At 39.7% G+C, this 7,338-nt stretch overlaps 1 pseudogene; it reads right to left on the minus strand.

Annotated features, from left to right (window-relative positions):
- Window positions 1–1,396: 1,396 nt before the first annotated feature.
- LOC131822478 (CCAAT/enhancer-binding protein gamma-like) lies at window positions 1,397–1,843 on the minus strand (annotated as a pseudogene).
- Between the last annotated feature and the right edge of the window lie 5,495 nt (window positions 1,844–7,338).

Below are 7,338 nucleotides of genomic sequence, written 5' to 3' on the forward strand. Positions count from 1 at the left end.
CAAAAAAAAAAGAAAAAAGAAATCAGCAAGGACAATCAAGACCACCAACACTGATTTAAACCAGACCCCAGCAATCTCTAACTTTAGTGACTGCCATTTTTTGGTCTCAACAAAATGTCAATATCCTGAGTTTTATCAGTGTTTTCTTTCTAAAGTGTGAACAAACAGAAGCAGAGGTACAAAAATGTCTAGACGACCCACTAACCTGCAAAAGAAACATCACAGAAACAGTATGAGAAGATGTACTTAAGTGAAATAAATTAAAAGTCAAACCTTACACTTTCAAGTTTTATTAGACTATTATTTGGGGAGATGGCAGAGTGTTGATGACGTAATTTTTCTTGGTTAAAATCAAATGTAAATGATCCTTCAGGAGAAATCTTTGCCTTTAAAAATCATGGTCCTGTTGCTGATATTTGGACAGGAGAAACCACTTACATCCTAGTCGATATACTGTTAAGGCATTTGTTTATTAACTTGGCTGCCAAATGGTATTTTAAAAAGATTTACTTACTTGACCAGCGTCTACAGAAACACAAGTTTCTCTAAACTCCTGGAGTTTTCTGGCGGTTAGAAAACCAAATAATGACAGTCCAATAACCCAAAGGTATCCTGAAAACATAAACCTAATATGCTTTACTTTTATTTTTGAGAAACCAACTTGCCTCCAAATTATTTCTATTTTTAAGCCCACTGGCTGTCTTAGGCCTTTAAAATGCAATGGAATTTACTTACCTTGCCACTGCTCCTGAAAAGTTTATACTTGTTTTGGGTAAACCGTACTAATCGCGCTAAAACAGGGTTTTTGTTCACATAAAATCACTCCAGATTATAATGTGATTGATTTCTACAGCCATCAGGATTTTGTTGTTGTTGTTGTTGTTGTTGTTTTGGTTTTTAGTTTGTTTTTGTTTGTTTTTAAAACATATTTTAGGGGGAAAATCACAAATATGTAAAATAGTTGGCATTCAACTTTTCTTAGTCTTATTATTCTTGTCCAGTAAAACCGAGACTCTTCTGCAGGCCCTGCCAGTTCCCCATTCCTTCTGTCAACCTTCAAAAGAAGCATTTCTTAAGTAGTGAGGATTTATTAAGAACATCAAGGTCCAGTGCTTTTTATGTTTTGTTTTATTTATCCCAGACACCTTAAAGTTTGTTTTATTCCCCACCCTCCCTACCGCCCCAATTAGCCATGTTATTTAAAACTAGATATTCAAGTTACATGGCTACTATCTTTAGCTAATGGACTCTTCAGTGCTATGCCTAGAAGACAGTCTTCAATGGATCTTTGAGTAATGGAATGTGACAATGTTCAGTCATTGATAGGAGTGGTATAGGTTAAAAGAAACTTTAAGCCATTCAAGCCACAGGTTGTAAAGTTTGAAAGGGTTGAGGTCTACTGTGCTGCGTCCTCAGAAGTTCTTGTATTTTCAGTGCTAGTGGCTCGCATGTTATCTCCAAGGTTGTGTGCGTGCTGAAGAAACAAATCTTTCAGTAGTTAATTCCTTAGTCAGCTGTTTAATTTTTGTTTCCAACTGTTCATTCCCTTCTTTGAGCTGTTTCGCTCTGCAGTGTATCCTGTACTTTCTGTTTGGTTTTTCACCCGGCTCTGTTTCACAGCCATGTTGTTCCTTTTTCTGCATTGATTAATGCTCTTGCTCTTGGGATCCATGGCCCTACTCATTTTGCTTTGCTTGCTTGGAGGCAGGGCTTTGCCTCATGCCCCCACACCCCGGGGGCCAGCAGGCCCCAGCTGAGGAACCTGCTGTAAGCTGCTAGAATGAGCCTACCTATGAATTACACTTATTACCGGACTACTGTTCTGCTGGACTACCTTGCTCATTTGGGTACTCCATCTTTCTGACACAGAACAGGCAGAAATGAGGGCAAGGTGACCAGTGGTTTCCACACTAAGTTGCCCAGAAAACTTCACATGTACCTGCACCTTCAGCTTGCTGGCCTTTATAGGAGTCCTCTGCTCCCCGCCCCACAACATGGTGCCCAGTATCGCCCCTCTCCGTTCCCAAGCTGGAGGAGCCCCACAACCCTGGCCTTGGTGTCTGGGAGTCAGCAAGGAGGGGCAGCAATTTAGGGAAACCACAGCCTCTGCCTTTTTGCCTTTCCACCACCATGGGCTTCCCGCCTCCCGGAGAACCTTGACTTTTATCTACATCTCCTTCTGCCCTTGGTTCCCACAGCAGTGTGGCTATAAGCATGATGACCTTTTTATTTTTTTCTTCACAAAGAAACAGTAATGGGAATACAGAAGGCTTGCTGCTCAATTAGGCTTTTACTAAGCTGGTGGCTGTAGGTAAGAGCTTTTCAGAGGGTGTGTAGTATTGCTCATGGTTAATTACTTGAAGAAAAACAACATTTGAATTCAAACAAAGCAGATTGGAAATTTATCCTCAGTCAAACTCAGTGGTTGAATAGCAATTTCCCTGTAGGAAAATGAGGCAAACACTGTTTTTACCAACACTCACATTTTCATTCGCAGTGTAACCAAGGATTGTGTGGGCCTTTATGGACCACTCTTTTCTTAATAATTTCGGGTGAAAGGGGCACCTGGGTGGCTCAGTGGGTTAAAGCCTTCCCCTTCCGCTCTGGTTGTGGTCCCAGGGTCCTGGAATCAAGCCCTGCTTTGGTCTCTCTGCTCAGCAGGGAGCCTGCTTCCGACTCTCTCTCTCTGCCTGCCTCTCTGCCTACTTGTGAGCTCTGTCAAATAAATAAATAAAATCCTTAAAAAAAAAATAATAATAATTTCGGGTATGGTTGATATTTTAAAGTTTAAACATATGCCTTCTCTACTAACTAAACAATTGATTTTACAAGTCAGTTCAATTTTAAGTTTTAAGCCTGTGATGAATAATGGGCGACTCATAGAACAACGTATCTTACTTGTTTAAGTGCATTACAACCATACTTTGATCAAAAGAGATAATAAGTAATGTTTTTTTCTTAAGCTTGTATTAAGTGAAGAAGAATATATTCAGCTTCTTTTACTCGTAAGTGATTTTGTGGTTTTTAAAATTTTATTTTAATACAGACGGTTGACTTTTTATAAATGTGGAGTTGTAATACTTTCCAATTAGAACACCTTTCAGGAGCTTCATGTCAGAGAATATGTTATTTAAAAAGTATTACAAGCTGACAAAAAGTCAACAGCTAAGAATATTTCTTAAATAAAGATTTCTTAAATGTTAGAATCATTGTCCTAGATGAATAAAGCACTGAACCACCAAGAGATGTTGTTTTTGCATTCCAAGTATTCCATACATTAAATATAAATTTAAAAATTTTAGATGTGAATTTGACCTTACAAAATGAAAAAGATATCCTTTACAATGGTGTTCTCTGAAACAACTATTAGGAAGAGTGGCCTTTAACATATTACACAGAGGGGGAGACAAGATGGCGGGGGAAGTAGGAGGAGGTGTCTGTTCAAACTGCACCCTAAAGTGAGCTGATTACCTTCCAAAGATCTTCAATCACACACGAAATCAGACTGAGATAAGAATTATACAGGTCTGGATCTCTACTGGAGCAGAAGACACCAGTAGGCAGGTAAAGCGGAGTGGGAAAGTCAGACTGATATCTGAAGATAAACAAAAGGGGGAGGGAGCCACTGGAGGCAACCGGTTGGAAAGTAATACCCAATATGAGAGTGCCCTGCGCCCGGGGGGACCAGCATTAACTCGGGAATCTGGTAGAAAGCACTCAAAAAGAGCAAAAGATCACCAAAATTGTGGTAATCGGGGTGTTAGAGTTGGGGTTTAAGTCCCCAGACACAGGACAGCCACCCCTGGTGCAGAGCCAGAGAGAGTGTGGCAGAGAAACCAGGTCTTGGTCCCTGAACCACCAGTGCACCTGAGAGTGCTTGGCTCCTGGCTCCTGTGAGGGGCTGGGAACCTCGCCAGCCAACAGAAGCACAGCCTTTTTGCAGTCCCCAAGCAAGTTCCCTGCTGTACCATCAGAGTCTGAGTCCTGCCCCATGCCCTCCCCTGAGAGAGGTGCACACAAATGCCAGCCAGGTGCTCTTGAACCAGAAAGACCAGGCACTCCCAGCCTGGGCCAGCTGGAAAATCTCAGTGTGTGATCACTGCTTGGAACTTCTCTGGCAGTCTGGAGCTGCCCAGACAGCCGCCTTGGCCTTGGTTTTGGGTACAAGCAAAAAATCCCGAGTCTCCAGGGACCAAGACTGGGAACCTGCTCTGCCAGCAGCCAAGGGGGGATTTATATGGGCTCTGCAGCCAGACTGAGGCTTCTCTCTGAGAGGAAGTCAGGGTGCAGTTTGCTTTCCCCTAAACCTACAAAAACCATCAAAAGCAGTCAAGGCAAGAGAGAAAAACAAAAGTGAACAAATATAAAAACCTCCAGAGAACAAAAGCCTGAAAAAAAACAGTTTCCTCAGAGCCCACTCCCTTGAGGGGAGCAGGAGGACTTAGCTGAGAGAAATTCAGGGACTCAAAACCCAAGGGGCAGGCCCCTCCCCCAGAAAACCAACCAGGAAAGGAAAAAAAAAAAAAAGACCACAAGAGAAAAACCACCACTACTTCATAGGATAATTTTTATTATTAATTTGATCTCACTATTCTGGCTCATTTTTTATATAGTTAATTTTTTATTATTATATAGATAATTTTTAACCTATTTACCGTCACAGTGAGATGTCCAGTACATCAAATTCCATAATAACCTTCTAACCTGAACTTTTTGATACATACATCTGTGTTTTCCTTTTGCATTTCTATTTTTTAAATTTCTTTTCTTTTTTTTTTAAATTTTAGTTTAGTTTAGTTTATTCCTTTTTTTAAATTTTCATTTTCTAATATCCATATAGAGTTAAACTTCAAGGTAATCCTCTTTCCCCAATCAAGGCCACCCCTATAGGTAAACCAATTCCTAATCCCCCCTTATTTTAGGAAAGTTGAGTCCTTTAACAAAGATATCATGATGCATCCAGGAAGAACCAAAACAACCTTCCTCACCCACACTGAGAATTTATAACCACTCTCCCATTTTTCTTCCAACAGTATTTCTGTGTTTTTGTGTTTGTCCTGATAGTATATAAATCTTACACTTGGGTTCTTTTTGACAAGGTTCTTCCTTTATTTGCACATATATATATGCAAATATATATATATATATATATATATATATATATATATATATATATAATTTTTTTCTTGTCATATACTTTTATCAGTCTTTTTGTTTGTCTGTTATTGTTTGTCTACTTCATAAATCTTACCTTGGGGCCCATTTGGGCTGAACCTTGTCTTTCATCTTCCCTTTCTTTCCTGTCTCTGTCTCTCTCTCTTATTCTTTTTCTCTTCTTTTGTCTCTCTTTTGGGTGGGGAATCCTGATTGCTCAGAAGGGTTCCAGAGTGCACCTTGACTGCACCACAGTTGATACATCCAGCTACATCTGTTCAGTATCTCTCTCCAAAATGACTAAGAGGAGGAATGCCCAACAGAAGAAAAATACAGAGGATGGACCTTCTGCAATAGAGCTAATGGCTATCAACATAGACAATATGTCAGAAAGAGAATTCAGGCTAACAATTGTCCACGCAATAGCTAGGTTGGAGAAAGCCATGGGTGACCAAACTAAGGAAATGTTGAAAAACAAAAATGAAACTGGTGGCATCACGTTACCTAATTTCAAGCTTTACTACAAAGTTTTGATCACCAAGACAGCATGGTACTGACATAAAAACAGACACATAGACCAGTGGAACAGAGTAGAGAGCCCAGATATGGACCCTCAACTCTATGGTCAAATAATCTTTGACAAAACTGGAAAAAATATACAGTGGAAAAAAGACAGTCTCTTCAATAAATGGTGCTGGGAAAACTGGACAGCTATATGTAGAAGAATGAAACTCGACCATTCTCTTACACCGTACACAAAGATACACTCAAAATGGATAAAAGATCTCAACGTGAGGCAGGAATCCATCAGAATCCTAGAGGAGAACATAGGCAGTAATCTCTTCGATATCAGCCACAGCAACTTCTTTCAAGATATGTCTCCAAAGGCAAAGGAAATAAAAGCGAAGATGAACTTTTGGGACAATCACATCACAAAATGGACAGAAGATATGGACGGACACTTCTCTAATGAAGACATACAAATGACTACCAGACACATGAAAAAATGTTCATCATCACTAGCCCTCAGGGAGATTCAAATTAAAACTACATTGAGATATCACCTTATATCACCTACCAGTTAGAATGGCCAAAATTAGCAAGACAGGAAACAACATGTGTTGGACAGGATGTGGAGAAAGGGGAACCCTCTTCCACTGTTGGTGGGAAGTTGGTGCAGCCTCTTTGGAGAACAGTGTGGAGATTCCTCAAGAAATTAAAAATAGAACTTCCCTATGACCCTGCCATTACACCCCTGTGTATTTACCCCAAAGATACAGATGTCGTGAAAAAAAGGGCCACCTGTACCCCAATGTTTATAGCAGCAATGGCCATGGTCGCCAAACTGTGGGAAGAACCAAGATGCCCTTCAATGGACGAATGGATAAGGAAGATGTGGTCCATATACACTATGGAGTATTGTGCCTCCATCAGAAATGATGAATACCCAACTTTTGTAGCAACATGGACGGGACTGGAAGAGATTATGCTGAGTGAAATAAGTCAAGAAGAGAGAGTCAATTATCATAGGTTTCACTTATTTGTGGAGCATAACAAAAAGCATGGAGGACATGGGGAGTTATAGAGAAGGGGGTTGGGGTAAATTGGAAGGGGAGGTGAATCATGAGAGACTATGGACTTTGAAAAACAATCTGAGGGGTTTGAAGTGGTGGGGGGGTGGGAGGTCGTGGTACCAGGTGGTGGGTATTATAGAGGGCACGGATTGCATGAAGCACTGGATATGGTGATAAATAATGATACTGTTATGCTGAAAATAAATAAATGAAAAAAATAATGAATACTGTTATGCTGAAAATAAAAAATCAATTAATTAATTAATTAAAAAAACATATTACACAGATATAAGATCACATTATACATGCTGTCCTGCAATTTGCTTCACTTCAATTTTAATATGTCTACATGTATAGAATGCACACCTACAAATGTGTGTGCATCACACACGTGCTCATGCAGGCATGGAGCATACATATATGCGTACATTTATACGAACCATCTTTCCTTAACTGCCTACAGATTTAATTTAACTTCTTTAATTTATACTTCATTGCATTACATTTAGTTTAATTGCATTGCAATTAAATTCATTAAATGCAAGTAATGCATTGCATTACTTTGAATTTAATTACTTTTACACATAGTGTAATTAAGGAAGGAAGAAAG

The sequence above is a fragment of the Mustela lutreola genome, chromosome Y, assembly GCF_030435805.1.
Source record: "Mustela lutreola isolate mMusLut2 chromosome Y, mMusLut2.pri, whole genome shotgun sequence".
Lineage (NCBI taxonomy): Eukaryota > Metazoa > Chordata > Mammalia > Carnivora > Mustelidae > Mustela > Mustela lutreola.